General features: G+C 48.8%; 1 protein-coding gene and 1 long non-coding RNA gene across 10 annotated transcripts in view; one reads left to right on the top strand and one right to left on the bottom strand.

Moving 5' to 3' along the window:
• Window positions 1-18,765, top strand: part of GRAMD1B (GRAM domain containing 1B) — a 244,099-nt gene that overhangs the window by 137,632 nt on the left and 87,702 nt on the right. The window lies entirely within an intron of this gene.
• Window positions 11,715-18,494, bottom strand: LOC140691189 (uncharacterized). Of its 2 annotated transcripts, none has more exons than XR_012066736.1 (3): window positions 18,443-18,494; window positions 18,013-18,139; window positions 11,715-11,960 (listed from the first exon to the last, which is right to left on the bottom strand). It is a non-coding gene; the product is annotated as an uncharacterized lncRNA (long non-coding RNA). The 2 variants fall into 2 exon arrangements; XR_012066735.1 differs by having other exon boundaries at window positions 18,439-18,487.

The raw sequence follows: 18,765 nt of genomic DNA, 5'->3' as shown, positions 1-18,765 counted from the left end.
AACAGATCCAGTGTTACTCTTACCTCTCTCAGGTGCCAGGTGAAGGCCCTGTGGGCACCTGCAGGACCTGCAGAAGCTCTTCACCGTCCCTCTGGGCTCACCAGCACCCCCTGCTGCTGGTGGTGGCTTTGCTGAGAGGGGCGGGAGTGGCCAGCTGATCCCTCCTCAGTAGTGGGAATAGTCCTGAGTCAGCAGGCAGAAGGCAAAGGAGGTGGCCTGGACTCCACTCCTCAGTTGTGGAGGGCAGGGCTGTCTGCTAGGCAGGACAGCACCCACCTCGTGGGAAGAAAGGACACTGGGGGAAGGGAACTGCCAGTGCAAAGGAAGACTTGCTGGTTTGAGGTGCCGTGCACGTGGATTTGTATGTTCTTCTTGGACCCTCTGCTCGGATTCCTCTGGGGCCATGAGTTCTTCCTTGGACATTTAAATGGCATTTTCCTTGGGCATTCTTTTCTTCCCCACCCCACCCAGCTTCCGCAGCACAATGGTCTGTTTGTTTTCTGGATGTACGTGCGGCAGCGGCAGCTCCAAGGGTAGGATGGCGCCAGTATCCTTCAGAAGAAAAGCTGAGGACAGCCTGGAGAGGGTGGTCGGCTCCGGAAGCATTCCCTCCACATTCTCCTTTGTGTGCTGCTCCCCCAGCCCTGGCCCGAGAATTAGCACTGATCTGTATCTGCATCTTTCAGCCTCGTTGCCAGTCCCCTACGAGAAAGCTGGGACCTAGCGGAGGACACTCTGGACTTGGAGACTTTCCCTCAATTTCCCCCTTAGCTGTCCCACTTGCCTGCTCCCGCAGCTGCAGAGAATTCGGAAGGGGGTGTGAGACACTCCTCCACAGGCGTCGTCGGGACTGCGGCTTCTTGCTGGACTGCCCAGGGATCTGTCACCACAGCTTGTCACCTTATCTTGTTTTCTCTCAGTTTCAGCAGTAGTCACTACAGGGACCCGCGTCCAATGATGTCCCAGTGGCATTCGGGTGGCCCCCATATCTCCCACCCTAACTCTCCCACCAGCACCTTCCTCCGTCTGCACTTGAGTGTTTGCTTATACTATGGAAACGTGTGTGGCTCCCATATACCATAGGAGGGTCAGGCAATATGATTGGCCTTCTCCCCCCTCCTCCCTGCTGGCCCTCTGCTCAGTTAATCTCGTGGCTTCTCATATATTCTCCCCCTGAACCCTGATGTGAAAGGCTCTGACGTCCTCTGCGGCCTGGCTGTTGGTGTTTTGTGACAGTTGGTACAGGCACAGGAGCAAAGCTCCAGAGCAGGGAGTGGAGAATTACCCATCTTAGGCATTTATGACCCTGTCCACTTGGAAACACTTGCACGCATCTGTCACTGGGAGTCTAGCTGAAGGCCCAGCTGCTGGCTGGAGGTGTTGGGCCTGGGCCCAGAGATGGTGGGTCAGTGCAGGAGTTGTGTAACCAGACCAGTGCCAGCTCTGCACTGGCACCACATGCACGTGGCTTGGAGGTTTGGGAGAACTTGGGGAGTGGCTGCTGTTCCCACCCCATGAGTGCCCTTAACATAGCAGGTGTAAAGGCGACATTATTTTAGTTGACATTTATTGAGGGTGCTTATTATGTGTCAGTACTCTTGTTTAAATTTCCCCATTTTTCTATGAAATAATAATAACTGTTGCCTCCATTTTATAGATAAGAAAACTGAGGCTGCGGGGAAGATATAGCTCAAGTGGTAGAGCGCACGTCTAGCATGCACAAGGTCCTGGGTTCAATCACCAGTACCTCCTCTAAAAATAAATAGATAAAGGAGCCTAATTACTTCCTCCCCTCTCCCCAAAAAAATTAAAAAAAGAAAACTGAGGCTTTCATAACTTGTATGAGAGCACATAGCTGTTAAATGATGGGCTGGAATTTGAATCCAGGCAGTTTGACTCTAGGTTCTAATCATTATGCTACACTGCCCAGCCCCACTCTACAGGCTGATGTCGGGCCGTATCACTGATACTTCTGTTGCTTGTGAGGTCCCAGGATGTACCAGAGGCTGTGAGAGGTGGGTCTCCACTTTGTCGTGTGGTTGTGTCCCGGGGAGCCACGATGTAAAGCCATGCTGACACCAGCAAAGACCTCGGACAGAGCCTTGCCTGAGCTGTGAACTTCCCTAAGCAAGATGCTGTGGGAGGCGGTCGACCTGGCACTGTCCCTTTATCCGGCCAGGGAGGATGCAGTGCTGGAGGTGACTGGTCCCCAAGGCTCCTTCCTTTCCTCCTAGAACTTGAACCTTAATCCTGACCGCCTGTCTCCTTGTCCTGACTGCTTCAGAAGCTCCTCCATCCCAGCCCACCCGTAGCAACTGACATCTCCAGAGATCAGTTCAGCTCTGAGAGCCCAAGTCAGATGTGAGCTTTGCAGAGGTAGCCGCCTCCCCCTAGTTTCCCCCGTGCTGGGCAGTTTCTCTCCGTCCACAGCTCCTCTCGGACACTTCAGTCACACCCTGTCGTGGAAATTTCCACTTTGAGTTTGTAATTGCTTTGTATCCTTTCTCCTCGCGCCTGCAACCTGGCCAGTTTCCCTGATTTCCGCTGTGAATCTTTCTTTCCTTTCTTCCTTTCATTTGGACCCTATCATTGTTCTCTGATGGCTTTTCCCCTCCAACTCCCCTACACGTCCCTGCAACGTCCATTCCTGGTCAGCGTGTCCTGCAAGTGTCTCCTCTTACCCTTTTCCTGACTCCTTTCCTGCCTTTTCCTGCTTCTAATGACCACCTCACCCCACCGTTCTGATGCCTTTATTCCCTAAAAAAGCAGACGGGTTTGTTTCCTGTCCAGTCTGCCTCTCCCAGTATCAGCTCTGCAGGGGGTCTTACAGTCCCATGCTTTGAGGGGAGAGGTCCCATGGATGGCGAAGACAGGAGGTGAACCACTAAGTTTTTTTTTTAAAGCCCTTAATGCTTAGATAGTATTTACTGTGTGCCAGACGCAAGTCTAAAGCCCTTTCTGTATGTTACCTCATTTAATCCTCACTGCAGCCTGTGAGTTGAGAAATAGTATTATCCCTCTCTTACAGATGAGGAAATAGGGGCACAGAGAGGCCAAGCAACATGCCCAAGGTCACACAGGTGGCGGTGGTGGGCAGTGGAGTCAAATTCAGACCTAAGAGGAATGGCTTGGCCACTCCTGCCTCCATGGAGTTGACGGCTAACCAGTGAAAGAGAGGAGACGGCACCTTCCAAGCAGATGTGCACAGTCATGGGAACTCACACGCTCTGCCCTCTTTCACCTTCATTCTTCCTGCCTCTTTCTCTTTCTGCGTCTCCTCCTCTCAGGAGAAGCTGCCGCTTTGCGTGTGCAGGGAGACCAGACGGCAGGTGGACTCCCCTGGTCTGTCGTTCTGGGAGACTCCCTGTTGCATTGTCATCTTTTCAGTTTACAGTCAGCAGTCAGACTCTGGAGAGAAGGAATTTCACCTTCTTGGCAAAGGTGCTTGATCTATATTTGTGGTCTCAGGGCAGGCAGAGCAATTAAGCTGCACATTTTGTAAGCATCTCAGATAAGGCCATCTCACTGCCCTTTACTCAGAGAGCCACGTGCACACAGTGCAGCAGGCCAGCGGGTTGAAAATGCTTGTCCCTGCTCACCTTGCAGCCACTCCCACCAAAAGGCAGCCGCCAGAGGAAGCTCTTCCCTGAGAAGCTGGTGCCTGGACTTCCCCCCGCACCTTAACCGCCCCCTGCCCAAACTCACTCTAGCCTCTTTTCAAGCATCTGGGGTTTTTTCTTTCTTTCTTAACTTGGTACATTAGTACATGATTAAGGAGTTAGAATGTAATACCTAGGGGTAAAGTATTTAGTATGAAGAATTGCCCTGGAGACAAAATGACATAATGATGTTTATAAAGAGGTTCCCCTCCTCCTGTCTGTCTGTCTTTTCACTAGCTGTTAGGCACAATGGAATGAGACGAAGTTGTAGAAGTGAGACCTAGTTCAAAAGGCAAATGCATAGAATAGAGGAGGCATTTACCCTACAGGAATTACTAGCTCAGTTCCTTTCTGGTAAGTAGCAGAGTGCAGATTCACTGGCTTCTCAAGCAGATACGCTGCATCAGTTCTGTAGTGTCATTCATCTTTTCCGTCTTTCTTCCTGGAATTATCTTTGGGACACATTCCTTCTCTCTTTCATGAAGGTCTGGCACTGCCTCCTTCCTCCCGCCCTGCCCCGCCTTCCAGGCTGTCTGCTCTGTAGCTAATAGCACTCTCCCTGCTGCTTTGAGTTCAGGACACATGAACTGCTTTGTAAAATATGTTTGGATGCTTCCAATGGAGAAGCACTCTTAAACACCATTGGCCACATTCACCATCCAGGGCTGTGTGACAGTTGGATGCGTTTAAGAACTGAGTAGGTGAATGTGTTTGGTCATTTGGGAGACGGGGTGCAGCCTCATTAACATGGGTCTGATTTCTGTGTGATTTTGATGAAACAGAACATCCTCATTCATGGGTACTGGCCTTCTGCTCTCCATCTGTTTGTACATTTGACTGTCAGCCCAGGAACAGAGAGGACCGCGGGCCACAGCAATAGCTAGAAGGCACATTCCAGGCCTCTGAGCAGGGATGACATGTGTGGGTCTGGCACAGCTCCTCACCTTGTTATTGTTGTGGGGCTGTGGGGGAATATCTCCACTGCAGGTCGACTGCATCTGTGACCATAGTCTAGAGCTTATAAAGAAAAGCAAGCCATAGCCTAAATGATTTTCTGTTACTCTCATCCTTGTCCTTTGTCACGTAGGTCTATGGAACTTGGCAGGCCTTGGCTAAAAGAGTTAAGATGGGAAGGTGCGGGGGAGAAGTGCTGCATTTGTTGTTTATAATGGCTGGAAAATAACGCACCCCTGGGAACCAGGATATGTATCTTTTTTCTCCCTTAATTTTAATCTTGATAGTTGACCAATTTGGTCAGGTGTCTTGGTCTACTTTTCTGCTTAAATAAAGCAATCATGAATGAATCTTTGATGATTCTTTTAAAAAGCATTTTCCTTTGGACACAGGAGATTTGCTAAATGTATGAAATACCTTCTAAAAATACCCCTTTTTTCCTTAAGGTTTGATAAAATATTTTCTAATTTGCTATCTTCAAAAAAAAAAAGGAGATCCCAAAGGGAAATTGCAAATTAATTGATGTTTTATATTCTCTGAGTCTATGGTAATCAGGAATAGTGGGGACAGGTGGAGGAGTGGGAAATTTGATGGTATGATATTCAGTGGAAGGGGATTTGGAGTCACTGAACATGAGTTTGAGTCCCAGCTCTGCTGTGCTGTCTGTGTGACCTTGGGCAAGTCACTTCAAGTCTCTGAATCTCAGTTTCATTATCTGTGAAATGGAGAGAACAATACTCACCTCACTGGATGCCTGTGAGTATCAAATGAGGTCATGGATTTGAAAACACATAAATCATGAAGCACTGTGCACACGGGAGCTGCTACTATTGTTGTCCCTGCCAGACCCGCGGATGCTGGCAAAATCAACTGGTAGAATGGCTGATGTCATTCTTTTGAAAAACTCTTCCCTTGACGTGTCGGTTACCAGGTTGCGCGGATTTGTCATGAAGTCAGGCTTGAACAGGAGCAGGTAATAGGAAGAATGAGGGGAAAGGCAGGTGGGAAGCAGAAGAACTCAAGGTCACTGCCTTCTTTTTTTATTCCCTTATATTTTAATCTTTCCATTTAACCCTTGCTTTGCTGAGTTTTTCTGTGCCCGGGGGGCTGGACTGGGAGGGGATGGGGAGCATAAGGGAGGGGGAGTGAGGGGGTCTCAACACCTCTGAGGGAAAATCTACATGGAGCCGGGAAACAAGTGCTGGGAGACTTTTCTCTGAGCCTTTTTGCTTTTTGCGGGGCCTTTGATGCCTCATTGGTAAAATGGAGCCGAAGCTTTAAGGTCCCATCCGCCTGTAATGTTTTGCGGGTCTGAAAGCATAGGCTTGAAGGAATCCATGTCCTTCACAACAAGCCCAGGTTAGGAAGGAGGTGCTTAGGGACGCCTGAGGGTACTGACCTGCTTTCCCACTGGTTATTCTCTCTGGTGGGGAGAAATAGCTAAAGGTTCGAATGTGTTTGATTGAACTCTTCGGCAGGAAGTCTGGCGGTTCACCGGAGCACAGAGCCTTGCTTCCTTGCTGGTTTTGAGGAGGGGAGTTGCTCTTTTGCATTCTTGCTGGTGCCGGCACAGCATGGAGAGATGGGCGGGTGCGCTGTGCTTTAAGGAGAGGCTTTGCTCTTCCCTGGAAATGTGAGCAGCCTGCCCCCCGCTTCCCTCTGGGGCCTGGGGTGCTCCGATCCCTTCCCCTGGCTGCCCCTGACCGCCACAGCCTATCCCAGGTTGCCTGAGTAAAATGGGCCAGAGAGGAAGCGGTTGTCACTGCACGCAGAGCGGCCTGTCCCCGCTGGGCAGGAAACCTAGAGTGATGAATGGGGCCGGATGAAGTCATCCTGCTCCTCCAATCAGGCTGCTCCGAGAGAGCCAGGGGCCTCTGCAGATCCAGCCGAGCTGCCGGCTGCTCTCATGTACCTTTAGACAGAGGCTGTGAGTCTCTGGGAGTGGAGTGGGGGTGTGTGAGCCGCCCGCTCCTGGCTCCTGTGTAGGCCTCAGTCAGTCTGAATGTTATTGCAAGGTGAGTGGCTTCACCGGGTGCATTCCTCTCCCTCTAGTTCCCAGCCGTGCCGGCTCCGGCTTTGTGGCTCCGGCATCTCCTTGCACAGCACCTTCTGCTTCCGTCTGAGTGCCTGCACCTTCTTCTGGAGGTTCTCACACCCGCCCCCCACCAACCCCTGGCCTTCTCCCTTCCCGCTACCCCCAGCACTTGCTCAGAACCCACCAGCTGGCCTCTTCCCACATGCTCCCCTCTCCCTGACCTGTGGGTACCAGTTGGCCTGGGGATGGGAGGGCAGGGCCTCCATCTCTGTGCGCTCTCCCCCAGCAGGGGGAGCCCTGGCGAGACCCGCGCTTGCCTCCTGGGGAGAAGTACCAGGCGAGGGGAGACGCCCCCTGACTCAGCCTGATATGGGCATCTGTGGGAACACAGGTCCCCAACTTGCTGGGGACCCCAAGGCGCTTTTCTCCCACCTCCGGCGAAGGAGGTCCTGGGGTCAGAGGGTAGAAATAGGTCTCTCCTTTTCCCCGAACTTCCGAGGGTTGGTTTGTTCTCTCCGGGTGGACCTTTGTGACTCTGCCTTTTCTCTCTGGATGGGGCCACTGCTCCTTAGGCCCAGCCGAGATCATGGAGCCGGCTGATATGGCGACAGCAAAGGTAGGATGGAAATGCTGCCGGCCGCACTGTGCGTAAGTGGCTTCGCTTGGCGAGTTCTGCCTTTGGTTCACTTTTCTCTCCCCTCCTCTCCCTCAGCCCACCACTCGGAGCATCCAGGGGCTGTGTCAGAGTGGAGGGAAATGGTGCGGGAGTGAGGACCCCAGGGGCCGGGAGGAAGGGCCGGGCCTCCAGAGCACACTCCTCACCTTGGTGTGCCCAGAAGTCTGTTGGGTGGTGGGGTGGGGGTGACCTGTAGCCCTGTCTGGGCTGACCTGTGTGTCTGTCTTTCTCTTTAGCTTTGCCTTGTTTTTCGTATCTCTTTATACTCTCTTTTCAGCCACCCCTCTCCCTTATTCCTCTGTCTCCACCCTCTGCCTCTTCCCCACACCACGATGTCCCCTGGTCCATGTGTGTCTCCACACTTTCTTTTCCCCTGCTGCGTGCTTCTGTTTTCCCTCTGCCTGTTGTATAAGGAACGGGTGGGGTCAGTGTGGGCTGGACAGTCTTCTGAGCAGAGACGGCCTCTCATCCTGCAGCAGATGTTGGCCTTGGGATTGGCGAGGACTTTGTCTCTGAGTGGCAGATGCTGCTCTTGACCCCTCCCACTGCTCCTCCGAGGCCCCAATGGAAGTGCGGGTCTGGGCACCTCTAGGGAATGGTGCCTGGGTGCTGTGTCGCACAGACCCTGTCGGCACGCTAGAGGGCGTTCCTGAGTCAGGTGTCTAACCTCTCCTGACTCCTGCTTGCAATTGGAAATTTGTTTTTCTGTGCCTTTTTCCAAACAAGGACCTTGAGCTATTGAGAGTAGATGGGGGAGCTAAGGAGGCTGAGTCTGTAAACCCCAGCCCCTGTGTGCAAGGAGAGACCTGTAGTCCTTCCAGAGGCTCTCAGCGCTTGGTTTGGGGGCCTTCCTCTTTGGCCAGATGGCAGGGTCTCCTTTCTCTCAGAGGTGGAAGACTGGACGAGGCTCAGACTTCTGGAGCAGGTTGGGTACCTTGTGTGTGTATGGAAGAGAGAATGAGGTTGGAGGCCCGAGCAGCAGCGGCGCTGCAGGCAGTAATGTGTTCAAGTGGTTAGGACATGTCTCTGCGAATCGCAGCACTGGATGCTTACCCCCTGTCCCCCACTCCCCCACGCTGTGTGATCTGTTACTTAACCTCTCTGGGCTTGCATCTCCTAGTCTGCAAAATGGTGAAAACTACATACATATGTTGTTACAACCAGCTTAGATCTGTCAAATTCTACTTCCTTTTCTTAGAGCTAGGGAGAGCATAACTAAATGAGAACAGGCCGCCCTGGATTCCTGGACCACTTCGCCCCTCAGTCCCCCCTTCCCCTCTCTTTCCCTCCTGCCACAGACATTTGAGTACCCACACTGAGCATGGCTGGTGCAAGGTGCTGTACCCGCTTGGCCGTGTGCAGTGGCGGCCAAGGGAGCAGGCTTCTGCAACTGTGTTTGGAGCCAGAACATTTTGCTCCAAGCAGTTTGCTGTCTGACTGTAATGCTGCTCTCTGTGATGTTGTGTCATCTCTCGCCAGGCTTACCTCTTAGAACCTGCTGGTCAGCTAGCTCTTAAAGTTGTAAGCAGTTTGGGATCAACCGGGGTGGTGGTGGCGAGTGCCCTGGGAGGGGTGTGCTTGAGGGGGTTGTGCAGCTAGCTTGGAGATGTGTGTTATGCTTGCATTTGCATGTGGAGGTAGACACAGAGTCAGCTTCACTTTCCTCAGGCCCTTGCCATCCCTTCATCCAGACTGCAGGTTATCTAATCAGGCGGAGAATCAGACCTTGGAACCCGACCATTCCTGAGGCCAGAATTTGCGTTCAGGACCTTGACCACAGGGGTGAATCTGACTGGTCACAGAAACGGATGCCATTTAACCCTGGCACTGTGACCCTTTTTCCTTAACCTTCTCTAAACCAAACCTTTTGGAGGGAGTTTAGTTCAGGTGTTTTCAGTCTGGGCCCATGAACCGCTGAGGTCCTTGGATGGACTCTAGGAGAGGGTCCATGACCCTCTGCTGTTTGAGTCTCCCTGGCTCTCATCAGATCTCCAGAAGGCTTACAACTCAGAAAAGTCTTAAGAATCTTTAACTGATCGAGATGCTCCCATAAAGAGTCTGTTTGCATTTTGCAGCCCTGGTACAAAGAGAACCTGTGTTCGGGTTACACACTGAATCTCTGATGTTGCGTAAATGCAGGAACTGTTGAGTGAAAATTCATAATGTGACTCATTGGTAAATTATTTAATGTGATTTGGACATCACTTTTTAGGTGTCTAAATGCAGGTAAATGCATTCCCCTTACCTAACCGTTCCCCTGTAATATCTAAGGTCTTGTTCCCAGGATTCCTTTAGCCCCTAATGTGTTGGGTTGAGTTACCACAAAATGAAATAGCTCTTGGCTGGAGGTGTGGTCACTCTTGGTGACGGCCCTGGCTCTTGAGACTGCGTCCAGCTCCCGGAGGAGGGCTCTTGGAGCTATGACTTCATCTCCTGGAGTCTGGATTATTGCATTGCCGTAGTGCCACTCTTTTTTTTTTTTTTTAAGATTGCAGTTTCAAACTGGGACCATCTGATGTCCTGACGTGACTGTCTTAAGATAAGTAGATGACAAGTTGCATCCTGAGACACAATTTCAACCTTGAGAAAAGAGGTTGGGAAGCATTCATTAATCCATTCAGTCAGCAGGTGTTTATTCCGTGCTGATGATACGCCAGCAGAGATTCAGCGTGGAGGTTTTCAATGAATAGCACACGATGGCTGAGCAGTTAGTTGCTCGTGGGTTCTTGGGGAAGACAGATGAGTTATGGTGGCACAAAGGTAATAAGAGTTGTAATAGAAGTTGGAAGCACAAAAGAACGATGTGACGTTGCCTGGACAGGCATAAGGGCTTTCTGAAGGAGGTGCCATTTGTTCTGAGCCCTGCAGCGTGGGCGGGAGTCTATCAGGTGGACAAGGGAAGAGAAGTGATCTAGTTGTGACTGGGAGTCTGGGGTTGAATGCCGGCACTGCCACTTGCTGGCTCAGCGAACTTGAGCGAGTTATCTTGGCTTTTCCTAGTCTGTTTTTTAATTTGCAGGTATGGGAGGGTGCTGCTGTTGACCCTACAGGATTGTCATGAGGATTAAATGAGTTAATTTAGGTAAAACGTCTGCGCATTGTAGATGTTCACTGAGCAGTAGTGAGGCAGGCGGGGGGGAGAGCAGGAATGTGGGCAAAGCTCAGGTCACCACAGGTAGTTTGGAGTGTAGGCTGCGTGTGGAAGATGGGAGGCAGAGGTTGAAACTGGAGAAGTCAGCCGGAATTGACGTACTGTGACAGCCCTCTACAGCACAAGGTTATGTAGATACCAGCAACAACTGGAGGACTTTAAGGTATCCTCAGGTTTGCTCTTGAAAAAGCGTTCTCTGGCTACAAGGTGGACAAATCATTGACATTTCCCCCATGTGGTGCCATCTCTGACACTTTGTTTATTTGTTACATGTCGGTCTTCCCCCACTAGACTGGGCTTTTTATGGACAGGGATTGTGTGGTTTTGCTTTTTAAGGCACAAAACCCTTAGCATCTAGCATATTACTTGGTATGCGGTAGATGTTCAATAAATATTTGGTGAATAAACAGACAAGTAGGAGAGGGTAGGTACAACTACTGACCTAAAGATGTGGCTTGAAAGTCAGGGCAAGACCAACAGCAGGAGACAAACGCTGCTCATATTTAGGGAGCTGGAATTGACATGACTTTGTTTCCAGTTAAATAGGAGGTGGGAGAGGAGGCGTGTAGGATGGATTCCAGTGTCTAGGTGACTCTGCAGTTGGTGTTGCCATCGATTGGGATAGGCACAGGCAGTCAGGGTCAGAAGGAGATGTAGGGAGACAATGTGGCATTTACTTTATCCATGCGGGCTTTGAGGTGCCTGTGAGACATCTAGGTGAAAGTGTTTAGGAATAGTTGGGAATTTGCATCTGCGGTCAGGGGAGTAGTAATAATACACATATTTACTTGGGAGGCACAGTCATAGCTCCAAGGCATTGCTGAAACATTCAAGCCTAGATTAGGTTATTATCAGAAAGAAAATTGTAACTATGTGAGGATGGATGTTAACTAGACCTACGGTTGTTCGTTTTGCAATATATAGAAACATGGAATCATGATTTTTGTATTCCTGAAACTACTGTCATGTTATATGTCACAGATATGTCAATTAAAAAAAAAAAGCCTCTGTGACCCAGATGACCACCCAAAGACTAGGGAGTTGAAAGAAGCTTTTCAAATCCCCCATCACAGCAGTGAAGAGGCCGAAGCTCCCCTGTAGTAGAATGTGAGATCTTAGAACTGGGAAACCCTTCTTCATAACAGAGTCTGAACCTGTGGACTTTGTAGAGAAATCGAAAAAACTTGGTGGACTGACACAGAATTGCCAGATATTTATTTTACCTAAAAAAGGTAACAAATGGAACTAAGCTGAGTTAAAATATAAAACTACCGCCACCAGGGTTTATACTTAGAAGAATATTTAAATACAAAACATGCACGGATATGTTATCAGAAATTAAAAATTCAATATATTTAGTCTTTGGAAACTTTCCACCTTGCTCTTCTTTTTCTCACTCGTCCATGGATCCACGTGGAAACTTCAGCATGGTACACACCAGCACGTGGGTGCCCCCGAACCATCAAAGGTAGCTCGTGGCAGAGTCTGGAAAGACACAGGTGCCTTTACTGGGTGGCTCTGGTCACAAGACAGATAGAACCTGAGCTCTTAGGTTTACTCATGATTATGCCAGTCTCAGGTCTATTGTGAGATTGAGAGAATATGGTGCGTATGGTGGAAGCCTGAAACATCTTTGAGCGTCTCGTTTTCAACTTCAAGGCGCTGATGAGAAAATATCCTCGTGTAGGAAGTGAAACTTCAGAATCCACCCCATTAGACGCAGCCAGCTCCGTCCAAATAAACCCGTGTTTATTGGCAGCAAAAGTAGCAGTATGTCCCGAAGGCACCGTTTCTGGACACCTGTCACGCAAATAAGAAGTTCTGATCTCCTTAAAGGATGATGACAAATACTAGATCCTTTTTCTGGCTAACCCTTTTGTATTAAGACCATACTAATCAAGAAAAAATTATTACAGACAGACTTAGATTAGGGTAGCTGAGAATCTTCACTATTACTCATTAGTTGATTGAAAAATCGGCATAATGATTACAAATCTGTCTTCATTTTGGGAAACAGAAGCACTCTGTCCTTCTGATTATCTCTGCCTCTCTCGTAGGACTTATTGCTTTAAACTTTATATTAGAGTTGTTTAATGTGACGACTTAATGCCCATGTCTTATCTTCCTTATGAGATTATAAACTTCCAGAGATCAAGGAAGATACTAGATTTATCACTGAAATACCATCATGATTTGCCTGGGTCATGAACGCACTAGGCACTCAGTGAATTTAGTTATTGTTAAATAAATAAACAGCTGACCACCCTAACAGAAATAATCACAGAATAAAAATACAAAAATATCCCCAACAAGATAGGAAAAATGAGAAACTTTGTTTAGGAAAAGTAGATCCAGAAGCATAGAAATGGAGCCTGTGGTTCTTGCAGTAGGCAGTGGTGGTCTGAGGACACCAGTTGGGAATAATCATCATAATAATGGTTAAAATGTTTTGGACATTCACGATACTACATCACGTGTTGTGTCACTGACTTAAGCTCATGGAGTGTTGTCATCATCACCTTTTTATAAATGGAGTCGAGGCACAGAGATCAAGGTCACACAGCTGTTAAGTATGAATTTGAACTCAAGTCTAATTCCAGAATCCTTGTGCTGAACCACAAAACCCACCTCGGGGACTGGGGTCAGGCCCGCGGCAGTTAGGAATGCGGTTCTTCCAGGCTCGTCCAGTCCATCTTCTCTGCCAGCAGTAGATTCCTGTCTTGCCCTTGGGCAGGAGGTTTTCACTGTTAAAATGAGTTAACACTCGATTCATCTGTTTGTTGGTGGTAACTCTCACATGTAACTTGGTGGAGATAGAAGAACTCGCCTTTTGGTGGGAGGAGAGCAGGAAGCAGCTGGCTCTGGGTGTGTGGGTGCTCCTTCCCGGAGGGAACCTGAGTTTATCAGCAGCCTCCTGGGTCCCTGACACCATCAGTCACCCTAAATTTCTCCAGAAAATAAACCAGGAGGAACAGGGCGGGTAATGAGAAATCTGCCCTGTTTTGTCCATCTGGCAGGAGACGCGTTTTCTTTTGTTATAAATGTAGAGAGTGAAGAGTGCAATCAGGCCATGTTGCCCTCTCCTGGGGGGAGGGTTCCTTGGAGGTGTGTGTATCCTTCCTGGTGGGAGGGCGTGTACCTCTTAGAGGACGGCCTTCTGTCCAGCAGCAGAAGGCGCCCCAATGGAGAAGGCCGGCAGATCAGCCAGCACCGAGCTGGTGGTGGGGAGTTGGGGAAGAGGAGTGGTTTTGGAGGTGAAGGGCAGGGGAAGGTAGGAGAGAGGGAGCCCTCTCTGGAATTTCCATTGCCACAAAGAGCAGGGCCCAGGAAACCTCTGTCTCCTTTCATTCAGCCAGGAGGTCTCCATGGAGAAGGGGTGTCAGGAGCTGCTTCCATGGCAGGGGAGGGGGTTGAGAGAGCTTAGCTGGGTCCTATGCTGAGGTGGGCATGGGAGGCAGGTCCTGTCCTGGCCTGGCTGACAAGGAGAGGATCCTAGGCTAGAGAAAGCTGAGGGATGGGTGTTACCCTAGCAAAGGGCTTTGCTTTTTTAGCTTTTGCTTTGTTTACCAGCCCCCACCTTATCTCAGGGCCAGGAGCAGCCATTTGTAGCGGGATGAGAGCTAGGCCTCCCAGGGCGTCAGTTTCTTCTTCCATTAAGTGTGGCTTAGTAATACCTGCCCGGGCTGTCGGGAGAATGCAGACATAATGTGTGGGAGGCCGCCTTAAACTCTCGAGTGGACAGGTGTCCATCTGTGAAAGCCCTGGCAGCAGCTTCCATCCTGTCTCCCTCCCTCTCGTCCACCTTGTTGGTGAAGCCACTGGGGGCAGGATGAAGCCCACTGGAGCTTGGCTTTGACCTTGTCCGTCCCGCTGGTTGCCTAAAGGAACATTCGGATTAGCAGATTGTGAAGGAGGGGAGAGGCAAGGAAGAATGGGGGGAGGTAAGTCTGTCTTTATTTTTTTAAGTATTAACAAAATTATTAAAAGAAAAAACAAAAAAACTCCAGCATCCTAAGTGAAACCCTGGGGTTGCAGAGGCAGGAGGAAACATTCTGAACAGAGCCTGGCTTGCCTTCCCCACAAGCCTCCCCACCTCAGCTGCTCTGCAGCCTGGGCCACTCACCCTGCCCCCCACCCCACGGTGGGGCTGGAGGGCAGGGGTGTGCTCAGGAGGGGTGGGGCTGCCCCGAGGCTCCGGCTGGGTGCTGACACAGATGAACAGACCAGAAGGCAAGGCCAATGCCTGCAGCCCACACTGTCACCCCAGAGCCAGTGACTAATGGTGGCAGAGGGTGGGGAGGGAGTGGGGAGAGGAGGGGCCAGGGGAGTGGGGGGAGCACCTGATGGGCGCAGCTCTGGCCGCCTGCCGCCCCCTCACACAGCCTCTATTGACTGCAGTTTGGAATTTGGAAGAGGATTCCGCTTGAGGACGGAGGAGGCTTGTTGTTGGAAGGGAGTGTTTAGGAGGCCGCTCCCTCCCCCGCTGCTCCTCGAGCTAGCTTCCTGACCTCCAAAATGCTCCTTAAATATAACACTCTCAGCGCCTGACGACTCCCCTGCCTGAGCTCGAAGCTTTGATTCCCCAACGGGTGACTGTGGCACGGCTCTGCCCCAGTTTTGCCGGCTCCTAGAGGCACACAGCTTGGCCCTGGCCCTGCGGCCCGCCTCTCCCCAGGAGCAGGGGCAGAGGGAGGGCAGCGCAGATCCAAGAGCGAGAGAGGAGAGCCTCAGGGACCACGTCGTCCATCTATTTTCTGCTCCAGATTTGCTCCCAGTGACTTCCCAAGGTCACGAGGAGGCATGAGCTTCTAGTGCTGAAAAGAGGCGCTGGTGGGGAGGTGGGAGTCAGGAGGGCCGGGTTTTGGCATGGGCTCCCAGCTTCTAGGTTGCCCTTGGCTATGGGCCTTGGGTGTTTGCACCAGCCGCATGTTCTGGTTGAGAGACCTCTCCCACCATTCTAGTCCCCACTCGTGATGAGGCAAGAAACGCCAGTCGTGTTTTTGTTGGATTAGAAAAGGAACAGTACCAGGGTGAGTGGGACCTTTAGGCTCCTAGGAGGCCAGGAGAACCTCAGAGCAGCTCAAATCAAATAGGAACTGTTTTCCAACCTTCATTCCAAGCCCAGTAGAGTTTGGAAGGAACCACTGTAGCAAGAAGCTTAGAGTGATACCAGCCGACCTTCTGTTAATCAGACCTTGTTTTGAACTTAAGAGTCTTGAAAATGCAGAGAACGCAAAACATTGTCATAGTCACTCCTTGCCCCATGGCCACCCCGCCCTTTCATCAAGTCTCTTCACAAAAACCCACAGGGAGAGATTGGTGTCAGATGTTTTCTAATTACTTTGTTTATTTTTAAGTTGTTTTCGCTTAATACTGAATGGGTATAAAGATTCCTTATAAAACATTAGATATGTGTGAAGTATACAGAAAGAAGAAACCGGAGACAGCTGTACTTCCTACCTGTCCTGCCCACCACCTCATCTTCCCTCCCTCCGGAGTGACCCCTCCCTGAACACTGAGTTTGTCATTCCCCTGGCATTTCATTTTGTGGATACAGAATATCTGTCTATATGGATTCCGTATGCTTGTGGGATTACAGAGTCTGTCTATTATCTTACATGTTCTTCAGCTGCATTTGTGTGTGTGTCTGTAAAATCATACTGTAGACATTCTTCATTGATTTGCTTCCACTGTTCAACACTGTTTCTGAGCTTTATAACTTTGTTGCATGTGACAGTAATTTTTACATTTTCTGTATGCTATTGCTATATTCTATCCCACATTAAGAAAATACTGCAGTTAATTGCCCTTTCTTTTGCTGCCTTTTTTCTCCCCAGTTTTTCTGTTGGTTTCTGCAAACGGCATCCCATGCTGTGTGAAGTCTCTCTTGTGCGTGTCCTAATGTGAGTTTCTTCAGTCAGTGGGGTGGACCCCTTAGGTGTCAGGGGACGCATTTCTGCAACACGACTGCATAGTACCAAAGTTTCCTTAGGTCTTCGAACATTGTACTAGCTCCTTTCCAGCCTTGATATTGTTAGACTTTTAAATTTTTGGCCAATCACATGGATAGGAGATGGCATCTCATTGAAGTTTAAATTTGCATTTTCCTAAATACTAATGAAGTTGAGCACCTTTTGTATGTTTATTGATCATTTCCTGTTCGGAAAGTGCTTATTCAGATCATTTGCCTATTTTTGTAATTGTGTTTCTTTTTCTTATTGATGGGTAAATTTTTTAAAATAAATTCTGTGGACAGCTCCTTTTTCTTTTCTTTTCTTTTTCTTCCTTTTTTTTTTTTTAGACAAAAAGCGTGATATAAGCAAGATTTTTATTAGTGAAGTGAAAAAAAAATAGTGAAAAATAGTACACTCCTGAGAATTGGGAGAATTCCAAGAGAGGAAAAATGGCCTGACAGCTCCTTTTTCAATTAACGTATGTTACACTATCTTCTCCCAGAAAAACCTTGTCCTTCCTAGGATCAGTTTTGATGATCAGATGTTCTTAATTTTACTGTGGTCACAGTCTTCTTTTTGGACATTGCTTTTTTGTGGATTGCTTAGGAAATTCTCAAGCAATAATCTGTGCAGGGATCTGTTTGGGATTATGACTTAATCGGAGATTGTTTTTCCTCCTCATTCACTCACTGTCAAAGTTGAAGACAGACAGTTTTCCTTTTATAACCTTAGCAGTACTGTGTCTTTTGAGTTCATCCTTTGGACGAGGGTAGAGCCAGCAGGGCCCACTTTTAAAAAGGAGCCCTCCTCGTACGCCTCTCACGGGAGTGGGTTTTTGGCGTTGCCTCTTGTCCACTGTGTGACGTGAGGCCATGGAAACCAAAGCCCAATCTCACAAGTTTTGCAAATGCCCTCGAGAAGATGCAGCCTCAAGACGTTCCTTGATTTTCTGGGTTTCTGCCCTCGCTACATTTGTGCCTCTAAATATTCCTCACTGTTTTGATAGCTCATCAGGCATTTTAAAAGAATTCCTTTCTTTCTAAATGTTTTATTTTATGCAGCACTTTTTGGTTGTTGTTAGCAGGGAGGACCATCAGGGATTATCTAGCCTGCCATATTGCCAGAAATGGAAATCTGAATTTAGTTTCCTCTAGAAATTCTTGCCCTTCCTGCAATACAGATATTAAGGAACAGATTCTGCCAGATTGCAGAGTCAGGCAGAAGCAGCAGAATCTAATGCACTTGCCTGCTCATGTACAGATTAATGTAGAATTAAGTCAGTGCTGACAGCTTGCTGGTCAGGGAACTTTTCAAACCATGCAAAACAGACTGTCCTCTATGAGAAGATAAAAGAGGGAAAATACATTAAATGAGGAAGCTCAGAGCACTCCTCACATCACATATAAACACAGTGACATGCAAGCCAGCTAAACTCATCAGTGAGCGAAAGAGGAAGCCAGCTTGATGTAGTCTCCTTTTTACCTGTTTGCCTGGATTCTTTTTGTTCCGGAAACATATGAGCTCTTATAATCAGCTTGTTGGATAGAGAAAGTTTTTTGTTTTGTTTTGTTTTATAAACTTACGTCATGATGGAGAGACTGGATTTTGGAGTTGGATGTGTCTGCATTCAAATCCCAGGCTTGCAGCTTGTTGGCTGATGGGCATTAGGTGAATCAAGACACCACACTCTTTAGTTTTCTGCTGCATGATCTGGAAAATAATAATGATTAACTACGTCGTAATATGGATGTGAGAATTAAATGAGATAATACATGTAAAATGCTTAGCATGAACCCTGACATGATAAACCCTCAATAAATTCTTACTAAGAGTTGTGAAGCAAAGGAGAGTTAAAAAAAAAAAAAACCCAACCAGGTAAAGAGTAAAAGCTAAACAATTTTAACATTACAATAATGTGATTCTTAGTGTAAGGCTTGGAAAGCTTTGATCCCGGTTTTGTGTGTCACCTGTGATCAGAGCAGGTGGGGGGGCAGGATGAGTATTCTTACCTACCTGGAGTACTCTAAATGACATGTCTCAGGCCTGGGTCAAATGTCCTGGGAGGTCCTTTGAGTGACTTGTCTGGGTTCTAAAGGAGAACCCTATGAAATTCTGGAATCTCTTGCATCCTTACAATACCTAGGCTGCGAGTATGGCAAGGGTAAGGCTCAAGGAGCTTTAAAAACGTAACTCCAGATGTGTCCAGAAGACCTCAAAACACTTCAGTGTTTTCTGGCGTGGGGGGGGTGAGGGGGTTGCTATGGGTGGAGGGCAATTCCATCACCCAAGGCTGCTTTGGGAATCCATCTCTGAAAGCTCAGGATCCCTTCAAGAGT

This window comes from Vicugna pacos, chromosome 33, assembly GCF_048564905.1.
Source record: "Vicugna pacos chromosome 33, VicPac4, whole genome shotgun sequence".
Lineage (NCBI taxonomy): Eukaryota > Metazoa > Chordata > Mammalia > Artiodactyla > Camelidae > Vicugna > Vicugna pacos.
This window is presented reverse-complemented; position numbering and strand designations above follow the sequence as displayed.